Source organism: Amblyomma mixtum, chromosome 7 (genome assembly GCF_055824585.1).
Source record: "Amblyomma mixtum isolate Tamu chromosome 7, ASM5582458v1, whole genome shotgun sequence".
In the NCBI taxonomy this organism is placed as follows: Eukaryota; Metazoa; Arthropoda; class Arachnida; order Ixodida; family Ixodidae; genus Amblyomma; species Amblyomma mixtum.
In genome coordinates, this window is record NC_143018.1 from 133,946,195 (window position 1) to 133,966,842 (window position 20,648).

At 44.2% G+C, this 20,648-nt stretch overlaps 1 pseudogene; it reads left to right on the forward strand.

The window, feature by feature from the left end:
- Positions 1-11,742: 11,742 nt before the first annotated feature.
- LOC149337642 (uncharacterized) lies at positions 11,743-20,357 on the forward strand (annotated as a pseudogene).
- The last annotated feature ends 291 nt before the right edge of the window (positions 20,358-20,648 follow it).

Sequence of the window (20,648 nt, forward strand, 5' to 3'; positions counted from 1 at the left end):
ATCCGTCTTAGCATTCTGTTCCTGGGCCTCAGCTAACCACATATTCTACACAGCTTTTTGTTGCATGTTGCCTGAATGCACAATCTTCATACTTTGTACTGCAGGCAAAGAGATGCAATACGGGCATCAGGATCCATCTCCTTGAACTACATAGGTTTACTCCATTTCAGTAACAAAGTATCATATGCATGTACTATAGTGAAACAACACAGCTAGCGTGAGGATTCCTTCCATACATAAGTTCAGTAAAGTCAGCACATCTGCCACGGGTGAAAAACAACACAGCAAGCACTTAAAAACTAACAAGCAAATTTATTAATTTAGATTGCCTAGCTTTTCATGGAAGTTTTGTGCCTAAAATGTAATGTGGCAAGTTCGCTGGTGTTAATTGTAACAGAGCATGAATAAGACTACATTCAGGGTCCAAAGTGGGGGCACGCCACTGCAACGAACGTGGTCATGAAACCGCCACTCTTTGCGCAGGCCTTCCTGCTTTGGATCTTTGCTGCGCTGAATTCCTGCCTTGGCAGCATCTACCCCGCCACCGCCCGTCACCTCGGTGAGGCTGCTTCGCAGCTTCCCGTGTTCATCGCCAAGACAGCAGAAGACACGTTCCATCCGCCACATCCAGCTACAGTCGAAACGCCTGCCTGGCAACCACACACCACCGTCACCACAGGAGCCACGCCTCGACTACAAATGCAGCTATCGTTCTGGGGCCATTCGGGGCACGCCACTGCAACGAACGTGGTCATGAAACCGCCACTCTTTGCGCAGGCCTTCCTGCTTTGGATCTTTGCTGCGCTGAATTCCTGCCTTGGCAGCATCTACCCCGCCACCGCCCGTCACCTCGGTGAGGCTGCTTCGCAGCTTCCCGTGTTCATCGCCAAGACAGCAGAAGACACGTTCCATCCGCCACATCCAGCTACAGTCGAAACGCCTGCCTGGCAACCACACACCACCGTCACCACAGGAGCCACGCCTCGACTACAAATGCAGCTATCGTTCTGGGGCCATTCGGGGCACGCCACTGCAACGAACGTGGTCATGAAACCGCCACTCTTTGCGCAGGTTAGTTACCTACCTCATGCCAACTCTGTCCGTACTAGCAACCCCTTCTTGGTCGCAGTGTCGTGCCCCGCTGACCTGCTTGACTTCTACCGTAGAGTAATGTGCCTGTCATGTCACTTTTGTCTCAACGCCCACCTGGTATGCCTCTTGCTTGTCCTCTCGGGTGACGTTGAACTAAATCCTGGTCCTACAGAAGAGGACACACCTGTATCGCTTGAATCAATTTCGCAGACACTGTTTCGCTTAGAACAGTCCCAAGCCATAGTCCTTGCTGAACTCGCAAAAATACGTGCTGCACAAACTGATATTGAAAGTGTGGTCAGCCGCTTGTCTTCTCGCGTTGATGCACTGGAAAAAATTGCCGAGCTGAATCAACAAATCGACCCCAATTCTTCTAGCACTTCACAAACGAATGTAGAAAAATTTTCTGCGGAAATTAAAGTTCTTGCCGACAAATATGATGACGCAGAGAATCGCCTTCGCCGCGGCAATTTGATCTTTTTTGGAATTAAGGATGATCGCGCTGAAACCTGGGCTCAGTCTGAGTCTCTGATTATTTCTTTTTGTTCAGATAAACTTAGCCTTACCGTCAGCCCTGATGACATTGAACGGGCGCACAGGATAGGGCGTTATCAAGAGGAGAAAAATCGCCCAATAGTTGTCAAACTGGCCCGTTTCAAGGAAAAATCAAGGATTTTAACGGCAGGACCGAAGCTAAAAAATACTTCTTTTGCAATTCGCGAAGATTACTCAAAACGTGTGCGAATGGCCAGAAGTAAGCTTTATTCTTACGCCCAAGGAAGAAGCACCACATTTAAGATCCGTTTCGACAAGCTCCTGATGAATGACCGTCAATTTATTTATAACTCTGAAACAGATTCTGTCCAAGAAGTGAAGTTATAGCGTTTGCCATCCGCTCATCGGCCTCCGCCACACCTACTTCGTCAGTCACCACAAGTGACATACGCAGCCCCGAGTTATCAAACCTTAGCAGTTCTACTTTCCAACGTCCGCAGCTATCTGCCCAAAAAAGATGCCGTTGAAGCCTTCCTAAACGATAGCGATACTGATATAGCTATATTTACTGAATCGTGGCTGACCCCGGACATCTCGAATGAAGAGCTGCTGCACGATACGCGATCTTTCACGGTCCACAGACGCGATAGGGTGATGCGGAGAGGAGGTGGTGTATTGGTTTTTGTAAAATCGAGCACGCCTTCTTTTCCTCTTTTGCCCATCTGCAATCATGAAATCGTTGCGATAAGGTTATTGCTTCCTTCTAGCACAGTCATATTGCTTGCATGCTATCGTCCTCCAGACAGCGACATTTCATTTGTTAATGAACTGTACTCAATACTACTCGACCTTAATACCCGTTATCCCCATGCAACTTACTTACTATGCGGCGATTTCAACTTTCCTGATATTGACTGGTACAACTTATCCGCACATTCTGGCCAATCGAGTGAGTTTCTAAACTTAGTTCTTACCTTTAACCTTGTGCAAACAGTTCACACTCCAACTCGCCTAAACAATACCCTCGACCTTGTTCTTGTTTCAGATCCTGAATGTGTCCAGTCATTATCATCCATTCCGGGCTTCAGCGATCATTGTACCTTGTTGTTTAACTTATCTATACCCATCGCTACTCGTCAACCTTCAGTTAAATTCATTCGTGACTATAATAAGGCCGATGTTCCAAGTATCATTGCTGAGCTAGACAAGTTTTGCCATCACTTTCGTATGTCCTCTTCCACAAGAACCGTCAATGATAACTGGTTGCTCTTCAAACAAAAATTAATATCACTTATTCATCTATATGTACCCCTCGTACGCATTCGAGGTGATGCCAGCAAACCTTGGTTTTCCAATGCCCTCAGAAAACTTTTAACGAAAAAAAAACGTCTTTTCCGTCTTGCAAAGCATTCTCCCAGTGTCTCAAGGTGGGATAAGTATTTCGCGTGTCTTTGCGAATACACGAGACTTTTACGAAGCTCAAAAAAGAAATTTTACCACCAGGACTTGCTAGAAATCATGCGCTCCAATCCAAAGAAATTCTGGAATCTCCTTACGCCAGGTAATAGGTCTACGCATCACATCTGCTTGGTTAACCCGGATGGCTCTGTGGTCGCATCAGGCGAACGCAGTGCTGTAATGAACTCTTATTTCTCCTCGGTTTTCACCAATGAATCTACTTCAGACATTCCTCCTGTATCGAAGTTTTCATTTTCGCAAATGCCGCCTGTTACTATAACAGCTAACGGTATTGGAAGCCTCATCGAAAAACTTAAAGTATCAAGTGCCCCGGGACCAGACAATATACCAGTTAAGATACTGAAATGCACCAAGGAAATCTCCAGTCAAATTTTGCAAATAATCTTTGATCAATCTATTGCTACCAGCTTAATTCCGGACGACTGGAAGCTAAGTCGAGTAGTACCAGTTTTTAAAGCAGGCAACCGTCATGATCCGTCCAACTACCGTCCAATTTCTTTAACCTGCATTGCATGCAAACTATTAGAGCATATTATATATTCACAAACCGCATCTCACCTTGATTCTAACTCTTTCTTTTTTTCCAATCAGCACGGCTTCCGATCCGGTTACTCATGCGAAACCCAACTATTCGAATTCACTACCGACCTTAACCTAAACTTAGATTCTTCATTCCAGACAGACGTCATTTACCTTGATTTTTCAAAAGCATTTGATCGTGTACCCCACCAACGCCTTTTAGCTAAACTTTCATGCTTATGCCTCGATCCCCTGATATTGAAATGGATTCGCTGCTTCCTAACTGATCGCTCTCAATTCACTGCTATCGATAATGACAATTCTCCCACAACAAAAGTTTTCTCTGGTGTGCCTCAGGGCTCGGTGCTCGGCCCACTTTTATTTTTAATCTTCATCAATGATCTTCCTTCCGACATTTCATCGACAATTCGTCTTTTCGCAGATGACTGCGTCCTGTACCGCCGCATAACTACTAACAATGATCAGGAATTGCTCCAAAGCGACCTAAACAGGATTGAAAGCTGGTGTTCCACATGGCTAATGACGCTCAACGTAACGAAATGCAAATACATGCAGGTATCACGCAAGCGCACTAATATCGACTACGCTTATTCACTCAGTTCAACCATCCTTACTAAAACCGAATCATACCGGTATCTTGGCATCCATATCACGAGCAACCTCACTTGGTCCGAGCACATCACGAAGATTGCTGCTGATGCATCTAAAACACTCGGCTTTATCAGACGCAACCTCAGTTTCTCCCCTTCTTCCATTCGCAGCCTAGCCTACAAAACTTTCGTCCGTAGCAAACTTGAATTTGCATCCCCAATATGGAACCCACATCAAGCCTACTTAATAGCCAGCCTAGAAGCCGTCCAAAACCGTGCAGCCCGCTTTATTTCCTCCAACTATGACACCCGCTCTAGCATTACCAAAATAAAATTATCTGCCGACATCGAGCCTCTCGCGCATAGGCGTATAATTGCCCGTTTATCATTATTCCATAAATTGTACTATTGTTTTCCCTCACTTCGACACTCCCTTCTGCTCCCTCCCCTCCGAACATCACGCCGTCTTTTCAACTCCATGAGCATCCTAAGACTTCATGGCTCCTCAAACGCATTTAACAAGTCATTTCTGCCTCTTGCCATTAATGAATGGAATTCACTACCCGAATTAATTGTCACTGAACGCGATGCTCTGAAATTCCGCCAAATGCTGTCATTGCACTTGAAATCCCAATGTGGGTAACTGTTGCCTTTGCGTTTTATTTTTATGTTATGATTGTTTGATATACTACTGCACCTGTCTGCCTGATTTATAAACGTGTTTTTCTTTTTTTTTTTCTCTCTTCCCCAAGCAACGATTGTTTCACTGTATACTTTTTCTTCACTGTATACTTTTTTCAGTTTTTTTTTCACTGTTTTACTGTACTTTTTTGTACATGTATTTTTTTTTGACCTAATAATGTCATTACTTGCTTCGATGTTCGCCCCCCCCTTATGTAATACCCCGCCAGGGGTCTTTAAGGGCCATTAAATGATGATAAATGATGATGATGACCCCGACTCTAATTCTGCTACTCAGGTTACTTACATATTCATTACAGATTGCAAAAAAGACTACGTCGTCTTGTTTCCACTATGTAATAGTTAATACATACCAACCTGCCTGTCACCTGCCAACTGTGCATGCGCATGGCTGCACTTTGTAAACCACTCACTTTCAAGGTGGAAGCAACCAGGTAGTTCATGCCAAAAGGTCAAAGCCCAAGTTGTTTGCTTCTCGGCCATACCATGTGGCTTGTTATACATCGCCAGTGTTGCAGATTTCGTGAGGTAAGAGAAAATCTCGTCCTTACTCCCCCAAAGGCAGCACTTCCAAGAATTCCCCACTGCATGGTTAGAAGCAAACACCTACAGCTACAAACTTTTGACAAAGGCTGTATACATTTCAGGGAATTCCTTCCTAACACACGTCTCTGGCAATCTATGCAGTTCGAGACACCTAACCACCACTGGAAATGACAACCAGATACTACAGTAAAATAATTAGTTTACCTTCTCCCATTACACTGTAGTGCCAATGAACGCACATAAATGCTTATGACAAGAAAACCTATGCAAAGAAAAAAAATGAAGCATAGCAATAACCTGCAAACACTGTATTCCTGTGCTTTGTGTCTTCAGCACTTTAACATTAGTACAAGGTGCTGGCAAGCAGCATCTTGATCTTATTTTTCAACACAATAACTAACAGCAAAAAGCAACCTAAACATTCCACACACAACACTACATACTTTGACAGGCCGCCTCGGACTTCCAGGCTCCTTGACATACACCAAGGCCTTCTCGACGGTCGCCTCCAACGCTTCTGCAGAAATGACGGGCACATATCAAGGACGCTCCAATTTTAACAGAAATGTGACAAGCAATAGAATTTGCGTATACGCATATGAGGTATGCAGTATTTGGAATCAAATTTAAAGGAAATAAAAATGTTGGTGGTAAACTTTGGTACAGTCATGGCGCCAGTGCTCTGATTAAAAATAAACACCTCAGCAAATGGAAATAAGACTAACTGCTATGCAGAAGACAGAAACCATCCCCCTGATCTAAGATGTGTACAATACAACTACACTTGAAGTTATACCAGGATGCAGGCTGTATATGACGTCAGTCCATTGATCTGCCTACCCACAGCAAGTGTGAGGCTTACGTTTGCATCTTTTCTATATCATACTTCTCCCACACTGCAACTGAATACCGCGGAGGCCTGCCACTACACTCCATTAATTACCACCCTCAACGTGGTAATTCATCCCTACTCCCTTGGTACCGTGGTAATTCATCCCTATTCGTCCCTTGCCACGTTCGTGCTCCTGAATAACATTTTACACATGCAATATGTGGCCTGGCAGCAGTGATGTCTTGCTCATTGCTCAACACCTATGCTCGACTGTCCTCTAACAGCTCCATGATGCTCCAACGGCAGGTCATGCTAGCATATCCCTGATATATGACTGCGTGCCCCAGCGCTTCTGGCCAGGTGCCTACATCTCTGTCCGGAGCTATGTGGACAACTGCAAGCTTTGTCAGTATTGCAAAAAGCCCCCAATCCTGCCTTCCAGATACCGTCAGCTGACTGCCATCCCGGAAAGCCCATTTGCACGTGATGATCTCAGTCTGCTTAAGCATCTTCTAGAGTGTTAGTGGCCTAGCGGTTTGGAACCCGATTTGCATGCAAGAGGTGCAGGGCCCCGCGCACCACCAGTGACACAATGGGCACGAGCTTTCCCCTGGCCTGCTTACAGTGCTTTCGCACTATAAGCAGGCAGGTAATTTATAGTGCTTTCACACTATAAATTACCTTGTGCCAAGGCACTCTTAGGCCAGAGCTGCCCTTGCGCCATAACCATTCAGCATTATCATCACGCTGTGTTCATCTTGGAGGAAGAACTGGATTGCAAATGTATTCAGCCGCTGAAGGATGACGGAGTGACTGAGTCCGCGAAAGGACATTTCTTTAGTCTCAAAGAGTGCCTCCTTCTGTAAACTGTTCCATGCAATACCGCTGCCACCAGTTTGTTAAGGATGAGGTAGCAGCATCCCACCGCTGCCACCAGTTTGTTACAGACGGGGTAGCATGGTCGTGTGCCGGAGAGGGAATGAGGGACGTTTGAGACGAGGCTGCTGGAAAAAGACAATGAGAGAGGACTTTATACAGGAATTTACACATTTACAAGTGAGCTACAGGAACGCTGCATCACGACAGCTCATCAGGAGATCATTCGATGACAAAGCACATTATCTCACTCACTCATTCGGCTGTGCAGGAGGTCCTGCAACCTGCTGTTGCATTGCCGCTCGTCCTGCCAGAGTCTTTCAACTGACTCTAGCTCTTTCTCAAGGGCCTTGACCCTTTGTTCTGCATCATGCAGCAGCCTCTTAGGCACAAGCTCACAGTCATCATCACTATCCGTGTCGGACTCAGAATACTGGGTTTTGCGTTTTTTTCGTTATTCTGGCCATCGCAGTCTTGTCTGCAGCTGCTAATTTTTGTTTTTTTTCTTTGGGGCCAGCCTAATGAGTTGGGAAAACAAGATGAAGGAAAAAATGTATGCAGTATATAAATACCACACCTATAGCATGCTGCACACTTCATAATAGAATAACTTCACCACCTTGGAGGGCGCTGTGTGCCCGTGAGTGCTGTTTCCGTCAAACACAGCATCTGGGACAGCCTTATGGCGCTTAGCCATCCTTGAAACAAGGTCAGCTTTGGTCACTGTGAAACAGCAAAGTGTAGTCGTTTCTTTTTGCTTCCATGTTAAAGGAATAGTGCACTGCAATAAATACGACAAACAAGCAAGCAAGAAAGACTTCACGCGGAAAGCCAAAGTAGCCGCTATTCATGCGCTTGGTTTTCGTGCCTTTCACAATGTTTTTTCTTTATACTCTTTTTTAGCCTATGGAATGCTGCAAGAGGCTCTTCGGCAGAACATTTTTGCAATGCAGTGAAGCCTTCTTTATTCAACTTTTTTTTACGCAATTTAAGTAATGAAAAACTTGTGCTGAATTGGAAGAATGATGTCGTCTTCTTCAGAAAAAAAAATCTCTATTAAATGAGCTAAAAAAATTGTGGTATATTTGGCACAGTATACTGCATTTTGCGTGATAGGGAAAGGGTCAAAACGCACGGTTGCTTTGCCACTGTCAAAAGGCAATTATAAACGTAGCATAACACTGGCCGATTTCTGCAGGTAGTCAGTGCATGCAGCAAAGCAGGGAGAAATTACATTTTTGAAAAAGGGCATGCTGCATTAATTTACTTACGTCCCAAGACGACGACGTCTCCGTCGTAGTAGCCCTCCTCAGCTTCGCGGCCTGCGGCTTCGGAGCGCCAGTAATCTTTTTTGTTTTTTTTGTACATCGTTTGTATCGCTGGGCGCGTAGTCCTTGATCAGACCGGTTGCGACAATCACCTTGCCGCCATCCTTGTACTCTACGTACGCGTAGGTCGGAGCGGTAGGAGGCATAGTTAAACCGAACAAAGAAACACAGCGCCGAGCGGCTGAGCTACGCTGAAGAGCCGAAGACCGTTGCGAAGAGTGCGGTAGATGAGGAAACGGATGGCTTTGGCTTCACGCGGAGCTTCGTCCTGCCACGTGACCTGACAGCCTGCGCGCTAGATTTGAATGGTGTTGGGAAGTGCCCGAGACGCGGGCGCAAGGCCTTTAGCGTTGTGCCTGTCACGGGAAATAATTAGTTCGAATTGTTACAAAATTGAAGATAGACCTAAGGTGCAGCGCTAAAATCCTCACGCCCGCGCCTCCCAGACTTTCTTTCTTTCTTTCTTTCTTTCTTTATTTAAGACATTCCGTTACAGAAATGCCTTAGGGGACGCGACAAAAGGCAATAGACATGCCTGACGGGGCCGCGCCCCCTTGGCTGCGGCGGAAACAACATAGCATAAGCACAATAAATACAAAGCAAAAGGAACAACAATACTGCATGATATGAAGGTGCATGAAAAAACACACAAAAATACAGGTACATAAAAACAATAAGTTGGGTCAGTGGTACGGTGTTATGAAAAACAGTGATGTATGTGCGCACGTCTTCAATCATCACAGTGAAGGTAAAGATCCGGAGTGAAGGCGAACAAAGTTATCAACACAGCATGGTCTTTAGTTTTCATTTAAGAAAAAATCTCTAAGTGTTCTCCTCAGTCGTTGCACCTTGGTGGCAGTAAACAGTATCTCAGCTAATTCAGGGTGCGCATTGAGGAAATCTGGAATCAAATAACTTAGTTTTTGATCACCGTATGTTGTACGCGAACGGGGCCTTGGTATTAAGTTTTGTCGTAGATAATAAGGACCAGGTTGCGCATGATATTTAGTTTGAAATGTTATATCTGTTTGGTGAAGACGCGAAATTTCCAGGGCCAGTTTGTGTTTATGGAGTTTGTGAATGGGCATTATTTTATTACCTTTGAAATGAGGTGCAGTGTCCTCCGAAAGATCCAAATTGCCTATTGCTCTCACTGCTCGCTTTTGCAAAGAGAAAAGACGATCCAAATTTGTCTTAGTCGTTGTAGCCCATACTAGGAAGCAGTAACAGAAGCGTGAATGTAAAAGCGCATAGTAGATTTGCTTTTTTACAGCAGACGGAACATGGTATCTTATCTTGTTCAAAATTCCCACGGCTCGCCCAAGGTCCCTACGCAGTGCGTCAACGTGAGGCGTCCATGAAAGGCTCTCTTGGAATATTACCCCCAAAAATCTAACTGTAGTCGATTGTTCGATAGTAATGTTATGAAATTTTAAGTGCAAGTTCGTGGGTGGATGGGTTCCCCTCGGTCTAAACAGTATGTATTTAGTTTTACTTGTATTTAATTGGAGTCTGTTCGAATGAAGCCATAAGTTCAGTCCAGTTAACCATTCGTTGGCCTGATGAAACACGTCCACAACGTCAGCGCCCGAGAAAAACACATTCGTGTCATCTGCATATAAAATTAACTTAGTGTTATTTATTATGTTTACAATGTCGTTTATATATAGTAAAAATAATGTCGGACCAAGTAATGACCCTTGAGGTACGCCCTGTTTTAGAAGTCTGCTGTCGGATTTTGCGCCATTTATACATGTGAACTGGGATCTAGATGTTAAGTAGCTTTTTATTAAAGACCATGCGTTGCCACGAAAGCCATACAATGGCAACTTCTTTAAAAGCACGTCGTGTTGGACACAGTCGAAAGCCTTTCTAAAATCCAGAAATATTCCGAGGGTAAATATTTTCCTTTCAATGTTTTCGAGTATATGTTCTTTCACTTCAAGAAGGGCCATTTCGGATGACTTATTTTTTCTAAAGCCGAATTGTTCACTTGATATTATGTTATTTACACTCAGAAAGCTTACTAGTCTTTTATGTATAATATTTTCCGCTACCTTCGCAAAGATAGGGAGCACAGATATTGGTCTGTAATTGTTCATATCGTTAGGGGAACCGCCCTTGTGTATAACAGCCACACGAGCTAACTTCATTGCGTCTGGGAACACTGCGGTGGAAAGAATAAGGTTCAGAATATGTGTAAGGGGACTATTAACTATTTCTGCCACGGCTTTTAGTGGACCGGGTTTAATATCGTCAGCTCCAGAGGCGCAATGGTTCTTTAAACCCAAAATGACGTCGAGTATTTCATATTCATCAGTTGGGGACAAAAATACAGTATTTTCACAATGTACTTTGACGAATTCCTCGCATGGTATCACATCGCAGTCATTTGCGGAAGCCCCCACGTTAATAAAATGTTCGTTGAACAGGTTTGCAACCTGTTCGTCACTCATAGATTCGCTGTGATAAGAAACCCGCTTTGGGGAGTTTGATTTACACGTGATGTCTCTGACCGCTTGCCATACCAGACGGGGATTTCCTGCAATATTTGAAAACTTGTTCACATAGTATGATCTCTTTGCTTTTTTAATATCAGCATTCAATTTATTTCTCGCTTTCTTAAATACGCGGAGATCGCCTTCACTTCGTGTGTCTAAAAACTTTTGAAAAAGGATGTTGCGGTTTTTTATTCTGTTATACAGGTCGTGCGAGATCCATCCCAGTGCGAGATCCCAGTGCCGTTCAAAACCAGCGCGGTCCCCGTGGAATTCCTGCGTGAAGTGAAGCCACCTGTACCTCAAGCAAGCACCTGTTACACGCGCCGTTGCCTTGAGATATATTCCTGAAGCTGAAAAAAGCGCCGTCGAATGATGCATTTATCGAATAAACGAGTTATGTATATCGCTTCATCAGCAGCAGAAGAAGCTAAAAATCGTATTTCTCTGCCTGGCTGAAGCGGAGATAGATTTAAGAGGGAGGGGGGGGATTTTCGCCCAAAGCGATAAATTTATTTACGAAAACCATGCTTAGTACCACTTTTTGCAACGAAACATACCCAAGAATTACTGGTTTACTGGTTCCAAGAGCACCGCCATCCTCTCCCTCCCTCCCCCCTCCCCACCGCCTGCCTATATATAGCTACTTTATCCTTTCTACAGCCTCCTTTCTACCTGAGTGCATTCGATCTATATATCTCTACGAAGTGCGCTCCGAGTTTCACTCAAGCACTTCGTAAGTGGACATGTCCTTCCTTTGAGCTATGGAAGGCCCCTCCGCACCGAGGAAACGAAAGACGTATCTTCACGAGAGCCAACCCTTCGATGTGCCACTGTCAACTCGCCACTACCGTCGGCGTCAGTTGCGCGAACATCTAGAAGCTGCAGGCTATGACAGCCATATTGCGTTTCCTGGCACCCCGGACGCAGCTGCAGGAACTTCTGCGTTCGCGCCAGCATTATCGGCGGAACACGGCGGCTGTCGTGGACACCTTCCGCTGAAGGGTCGACAGTACTGTCTTCCGTCGCCGCGAACCCAACTTCTGCGCACAATACCACGAACGCAGAAACTGGGGACGACAGTACTGTAAACACTTCAGCGGAAGGTGTTCACGACATGCCGCCGTGTTCCGCCGATAATGCAGGGAACGAAGAGCCTCCTGCATTCGCGGCGAGCAGCGCAGACTACAGTAGTGGCGACCCTTCAGCGGAAGCTATTCCCGACATGCCACCGTGTGCCGGCGAAAATGAAGATCAGCCCTGTGGAACTAGCCAAACATTAAATGTGCACCAGGCGCTCAGTGAAGCTCTGCACGAGTATGGCACCGCGTCCCTTCCTGGCTCCACTACCACAAAAGCGGCGGCGATCGTCATGATTGTGGCGTTCATCGTCGCCCACGGTCTCCCATGGGACACCGTTGATGGCCTTTTACGCCTCATTGACGCATTGTTCGGCTTCAATGGCAACGTGCTGCCGACGAGCAAGGAAACTGTGGAGCCCGCAGTTGGGTTGTCACGTAAAGCACCACTACTGCTGTGCAGTCTGTGGCAGCGTGCTGAACCCAGTGCATGGCACGGACCAGGTCCACTGTGCACTCTGCACTGAAAGCTCACAAGTTTCAGTGCTGAAGGAGAAAGGATGCTTCTTCAACATTATGAATGTGAAGGAGCAGCTTCTTCAGCTTATTTCTACATGTAAAGAGGCGTTGTTCAATGAACTGAAAAAAATTGGCGAGGTCCTCCAAGGCACTGATCAGATCAGTGACATCACCAGTGGTAGCCTCTACAGGAGGCTCAGGAGCACTGGTGGCCTCACTGGTCAATACTTGACAATCACTATCAACACGGACGGTAGCCCAGTGTACAAATCTTCGAGAACTTCTGTGTGGCCAATTCAGTTTGTTCTGAATGAGTTTCCACCTAAGCTTCGGCAGCAGCATCCTGTGTTAGGTGGACTCTGGTTTGGCCATACCCACCCCAACATGACAGTCTTCATGAACAAGTTTATTGAGGAACTCAATGGAGTTGGAACAATTACCTGGAACTTTTGCTCCGAAACTGTCAAATCCAGTGTTCATGCTGTATGCTGCACAGTATATGCTCCAGCTCGGGCTGCTGTGGGAAACCACATCCAGTTCAATGGAAGGTTTGGCTGTCTGTGGTGCCTTACATCAGGAACCCAAGTTGCAGGTATGATTGTTTTTACTTAATTCTGCAAGTGATTCTGCTTGCATATGAGCAGCCAAACTCAAAATGTCGGTCCACGCAACGTGTTGTTAGGCAGGTTGGTTCATAACAAATAAAGTGGTGCGGGTTTCACTTAAGGGACGTCCACAAGGGAGACTTGAGGGAATGAGCATTGTGCAAGCCATTGAAAAGGTCGAGCTTCGAGACGTGCCAGTGAGCTGCTTTGTGACTAGCACTCCTCTGAGTTCCTATAATTAAATTCACTGCATAAAAGATAGCAGTCAATAAAAAGTGGTGCTCAGACCATACGAAGCAAAGCTTTGTCACAGAAAAAGGAAAGGCGTATTTTTTCTCTGTGCTTGACATGCATGTGATGCCTACTACTGTTCTTAACATGTTTTGTCAGCGTCATTGTAATTTGAGGTAACTCATTTAGCCATTCAAAATGAACACAAGGAATTTCCCACAAAGAAGAACTGCGCAGAAAGGATGGGACAAAAGAGAAGAGGAACCACACGAGACAAACGCAGTTGGACGCAGCGTGGTTCTTCTCTCTTGTCTCGTCCTTTTTGCGCAGTTATTTTTTGTTCTCATTACCGTTTTTCAGCAAGGTCGCTGAAAAACTGTTAGCAGCAAGACTTAACAGCTACCTAGAAAAACATAGTATTCTGTCACCCTACCAATTTGGGTTCAGAAAAGGATATTCCACAACAACTGCCGTTTCGACCTTTGTTGACATAGTTAGGAAGTTTATTGATTCAGGTTCCCTAGCAGCAGGCATATTTATCGATTTCGCCAAAGCCTTTGATTCTCTAAATCACAGTATTCTTAAAGAAAAGTTAATTGGTTACGGCGTCAACGGCACACCCCTAACACTCATTGAAAGTTACCTAAAGGACCGTCATCAAGTTGTTTTCTTCGGAAATTCACAGTCGAGTGCAAAGGTGATTAATGTCGGGGTTCCCCAAGGCTCCGTGTTGGGACCTTTATTTTTTTTACTTTATATCAATGACTTGCCTTCCCAATTAACTTATGCCCAAACTGTATTATATGCTGATGACACGACTTTAGTATTAGCAGATCGCGATGAAAGTGCCCTGATTAGAAAAGTAAATAAAGAATTACAAAATGTACATAAATGGTGCATGGCGAATGCAATCAACCTTAATCCTAATAAAACCGTCTTTATCCTTTTTCACTCTGGCAGAAGAATTGTTTCTCAGCATACAGAAGTAATTTACAATAACCGGCCTATTCACCATGCTAACAACACAAAATTTTTGGGTATTGTGATAGATAATTATCTCAAGTTTGATTTACACGTCCGTTCAGTGATTAAAAAAGCCTCATACGGCCTGCATGCACTTTCCAAATGCCGAAATTTTTTCCCCGTTGATGTACTTGTTAACCTTTATTACGCCTTTGTCCATTCACATATTAATTACTGTATATCTGTTTGGGGATGCACATATTCATCTCACATCGCCCCCTTGTATGTTTTTCAAAAAAGAGCTCTTCGAATTGTCGCGCAAAACATTCAGCATACTCATCTAGATGAATTATTTGCCGTTCTTGGTATCCTAAGTGTATACGACCTAGTAACTTACAATACCGCTTCCTTAATTTATCAGATATTTCACAACACACTCAATTTAACTACAGTACGTCTTCATCGCTCACTACGCACCAACACGTCTACTACAAGACATCGGCTCTTGCTTCCTACCATACACACAAATTATTGCCGGCAAACGTTGCAATTTACGGGTCCTCATTTGTGGAAGTCTTGATTATAACATTCAAATTTCACCTACACTTCATGCCTTTCAAAAACAATTAAAACATTTTATGCTAAGCTCAACCTAGTGTACATTCTTTAGTGCTTTTTTTGTATTTTTTTTCTAATTATAATATGTTTATTTCATGTTTTCACTAGTATTCAGTGCCTACTGCTGTAACATGCTTATTGCTATATAGTTGCCTTATTTGTTATTTGTTGCTGTCGTCTACATCATGTGTAACAGCTTATAGTGGTCGGGACCCTTAAACAAATTTTGTTGGGTCCCTGAAGTTCTGTGTTTGTATTTCTTTTTTTATGCTAAATAAATACTTTCTATTCTATTCTATTCTTTCTATTCTATTCATAATGGCGTACCAATTAGCCGCTCACTGCACTGTTCTGAATTTCCCACACTCTAATGGTTTTTGAAATTTTATTTAAACCTTGTAGTGAGCGTGCGAAACCTTATTGATGATTGCAGGTGCTCGCCGCTATCTTGAGACAGCAGGAGTTCCAAGAACATCAGCGGGCATGGTTATAGATATGGACCGCGCGCTCGAGTGGAATGTGACCGTGAATGGCCTCAAGGGTCCATCGCCTTTGGTGAACCTTCGGCATTTTGATCTGGTGTGCAGCCAAGCAGTAGATTATATGCATTGCGTCCTGCTTCGAGTTGCGAGGCAGCTCACGGACCTCTGGTTGGACTCGTCAAACTCGCACGAGCCTTTCTACATCGGTATGTGTCAATTCCTGCTTCATACAATGAAAGTTTTAAAGAAAATGCAAGATTAACTCTGACTGGGAAATCATTTGTGTGGGTGGAATGCCAAGATGAGTTAGGGTAAAAGAACTTATGAAAAAAAAGTATACACGTTATTGGCAAAGGGGGCAGACTGATAAGAACAGGGACTGCACGAAGTGCTTTCAACTGAATTTTATTTCCAGCTCGGCCGCATATACACAGAGGCGGGGCCACTAAAGAAAAAGAAAAAACTGAGTGCTTGCACGCACTGATGCGATGAAGGAGCATTTATTTCTTTTGTCAAAAGATTAACTTATTGCGCACCCTTGGACCCCACTCGTTCATTGTGCATCAGACGTGCCTCTATAATGTTGCTCACCACATGATCCCTGCTTCTTCGACTATGCATTCTCTGAACAACAACTTGTACGATTCGCTGAGACAGTCATGGCAATGTGCAGGCAAACAACCATTTCAGTGTTGTGCCACGTTACATTTGTGTTCACCTAGCCTTCACCGGTGCATTTTCTGGTTTGACCAATGTATACTTTACTACATGTCAATGGAATATGGTACACCAGCCTTTCTGTGCACTGAACAAACTGTCTCTGATGTTTCTGCACCCTTGTGAGTGGCTGCAGAATGGGCTTTGTCGTACTCTGAAACTTTTCCCTAGACATGCGGTTTTCAGAGTTTTGCACATTGACAAACCCAGTCTCCAGCCACTACAGCCTATTAGGTTTAATAAGCTACATTTGCTGACTTTGTTAGCCATATGTCAGTATGTGCAGTCTGATGCTGTTCTTGATATCATTCAAATCTGTAGTAGGCTTTTGCATGTCTATGATGGCAAAACAGGGAATGGGTTCTGAATTTTTGGAACATATTCTAGTTCACTGCAATTGCTATGCAGGCTGCCTTCTAGTTAAGTGCTCGATAATTGACCATATTCACACTATCAATCAGGAGATAGAGAGTTGCGCAGAATGTAACCAACCCCTATATATATAACCTTAGTTGATTATGAGAGAGCATTTGACTCAGTGCAAATCTCAGCAGTCATGCAGGAATTGTGGAATCAGGATGTAGAAGACTGTTATGTGAAAATACTGGAAAATATCTATAATGACTGCACAGCTACCATAGCCTTTCACAAAGTCAACAATAAAATTCCAATAAAGAAGGGTGTCAGATAGGGAGACACGAACAGGCGGTGAGCCTGTTTACTGGGCGTGTTCCAAGGCCTAGATTAGCAACAGTTGGGGATAACAGTTAATTGAGATTGTTTAAGAAATGTGTGATTCACTGATGACATTGTCTTGTTAAGTCACTAAGGAGATGCAATGCACAGTCAGTGAGTTAGAGAGGCAGAGCAGAACGGTGGGTATAAAAATTAACACATAGAAAACCAAAGTAATGTTTAACAATCTCTCAAGAGAAAAGCAGTTCACAGTTGGTAGCGAGTTGCTGGTCAGCTTCGGGCACGTAGTGGCCGCTAATTTGGATCGTGAGAGGGAAGTAACTAGAAGAATAAGAATGGGGTGGAGCGCATATGGCAGGTTCTCTCAGATCTTGAATGGCAGTTTGCCAATATCCCACAGGAGAAAAGTATGCAACAGCTGTATCTTACCGGTACTCACCTATGGGGCAGAAATGTGGAGGCTAACAAAGAGGGTTCAGCTTAAGTTATGGACAACGCAGCCAGCTCACTTCACATATAGTAATTTTAATTTGCCACCAAATAATAACATCTACAGCGAAAAATTGGTGCAGTTGTCAGGAGCCAGGGTTTGGAATGCTTAACCCCCAGAAATAAAAGAGTCCCATGAAACAATTAAAACGTTAAGAACATACTTTGTGAGCCTTATTTGACCTATGTGAGAGTCGTTCTCGGTTTGTGCTTGTTGTAACGTATTGTTCATGGCAGATTTTTATTCATTCTGCTGTAAAATGCACATTGTTTTCTCCTCATTGTATACTGTATTTTGGTCTTTGGCCGTGATTTTGTGCTCTTCATTTTACACAAGTGCTGTATCACTGCCATCATGTATATTGTTTCTAAACCCCACACTAGCCTATGGCTATGGATTCAGTCAGTGTTTTGATAATTTGTATGGCAATAGTAGGAATAAAATGAAATGATGAGAAAAAGAAAAAAACTTACAAACTGATAGGTGTAACATTAAGAGACCGGAAACGTACAGAGTGAGTGAGGGAAAAAACGCAGGTTGGTTACATCCTAGTTGAAATCAAGAGGAAGAAGTGGGCTTGGGCAGGGCATGTAATGCGAAGGCAAGATAACTGCTGGTCCTTAAGGGTGAATGGAGTGGATTCCACGAGAAGGAAAGCGTAGCAGGATGCGTCAGAAGTTAGGTGGGAGGATGAGATTAAGAAGTTTGCGAGGATACGTGGCCACAGCTGGCAAAGGACAGGGTTAATTGGAGAGACATGGCATACGACTTTGCCCTGCAGTGACCCGCAGTGGGCGCAGTCAGGCTGATGGTGATGATGAATCACTTTCACTCTGACAACTACAGTGCAAGTAATACAGTTCAAAACACATAGTCAGGTATTTCAAAGGCAGTGCATCATGGCAGACTGAGCATGTCTGTCAGAGTAGTTTTAAACTGAGAGCTGAACCAAAATCCTCCTCTGAATTTTTCAGGCACTCCATCTACCGTAGCCATCCTGGACAGGCGTTTACTGAGCATATGCCCACATCATTCTTTCACACGGCTGCCAAGGACCCTGAATGACCGGTGCTTCTGGAAAGCCAGCGAGTGTAAAAATGGGCTGCTATTTTACTGCCTTCCAACATTGTATGGTGTGCTGCAGCCACGTTTTTGGAAGCACACTGTATTATTGGTTGAGGGTGTCTTTGCCCTGCTTCTCGACAATATCTCGCCAAGAGACCTTCAGCGAGCAGGCAACTTTAGCTTCTTCTGGAAAGTATTTGTAGGGCGAGAGACTAAATGAATAGCATCACAATGCATTAAGCTACGTCGCCAGAAACAGGTGCCATGGATGATTTCACACTATTTTGATTCATATTCCAGCAAAAAATTCACTCTGAGATCAAAAGGTTGCTGCCATGTGCAAACTAAAGGGCAAAGTGCAGTGGCAACTTATTTGTAATGAGTTTCTTCCCAAAGGGAATACTGTATTTCTGGAAGAAGGTTTTTTCGCTTCTCACAGCTGTGTGATGAAACGGAAGTGTTTGAAACGTAATCTTTTCTAATCGGTCACCTTAGTGTCTATTCCTTTGTATCCCCCTTTTATTTTCTGGTTTTGTTTTCAGCCCCCCTTTCGCCTCTGTGAAATATTGGGAATTAAGTGACAAGGCCAATAGCAGGCAGAGCATTTCACAGATTGTGTGAGAAAAACAGTGTATTTGCCTCATGCATGCGGTGGAATCTATAAAAAAAACATATAGGTCCTGAAGTAGGCTGCAGCAGAATTTTGAATTACATCCAAAGATACCCTCTTCACGAAGGAAAAACTTCAGTGTTTTTTGAGATTGTTGACTGATGAATTGCTGCTAAGCAGGGCACTGCAAGAACGAAGCACCATGTAGCATGAGCCATACAGCATTCGCAGTTCCAGACAACTTGCAGGCATCTGGGAAGAGGGGAGAACTTGGTATGGTTCTACGTCTTCGTTGCGAGATATTTCTAAGCAGTGAGTTAAACAAAGTTCACTGAATATGGAGCTCTGACATAGTTAATGGGCCATCAAATGGACGTGTCTCCAGCTTGGTAAAAAATGAGCAGTACAATAGTAGCTGGGAGACATTCCTTTGCATTGAAGGTTGCCTTGTATCACAGCCTAACTTAATTCAAACATCGAATGTTATAGCAAGGGCGGCCTACATTTTTCAGGGAGGAGACTTCATGACTTCGTGTCCAAGGCAGCAGGATATTATGGACAGCGCTTCATGACGTTCAATTTCCATCAGCTCCTGCACCTTGCCAAGAATGTGGAAAACCTGGGACCACTGTGGGCGAATTCTGCCTTTCTATTTGAAACTGAAAATGGAAAAGTGGTGAAGATGGTGAAGGCAGCAAAGGGGGCCCCCATGCAAATCTTGGAAAGAGTTGTTGTCGAGCAAGCACTGGATGTAGCCCTCCAATCAATTTCTTTGCCCAGTGAAGTGAAATTATTCTGCACTCGGGTTTTGGGCAATGGTGGTACGCAAAAGGCCCTTCACATTGGAGACATTTGCTTGTTTGGGGCACCACTCAAGCCATGCCTCACATTGCAAGAGGAGCAGGCACTGAATGGATTTTTAAACAAGCAATGCACCAGTGTGAATGAATTGTTTAGAATGAGTTTTCAGGGTACCATAATCCATAGCCAACTATACAAAAAGGCAAAGAAAAACAACAGCTGTGTAATAGTAACGCATAATAATGACTTTTTTTGTCCGGCGGATTCTGCAAGTCCAGCCATCTGACAATCTTTCGGGTATTGTGGTTCTGCTTTGTCAAAAATTGGGACCCGATAGTGTTGAAGGCCTGCCTCCCCACATTACAGCATGTTTTAGGTCCCCATTTACCACCTGTGCCGTACTCACACACGCGGATGTGGCAATGCCATGCCTTTTCACAGACTTCGCTGCCGAGTCCACATCCTATGTGTTTAATTTGCCCAACTTAATTGAGCGTAACTGACTTCAGATAATCACGTTCGTTTTTGTGGCACTGGAAAAGGGTCTTATGTGGAGCTTTTGCACAAAAGCAACTGAGCAGCCATGCCGTCAGCCAGAGCAGGCTTGCAGCTGGCAACTGCTCCCAAGTGCACAATAGCGCTGAACATATGCTACCCGCTTACTTATCATTAGAGGCCGGATTTTTAGGCACTAAAAAGCACGTTTTAGGCGCCATAAATAGGCGGCTAAAATTGCATTTCAGGCACCTAACGGAGAAAAATAGGCACTATAAACTTTATCAAAAGTGCTCACA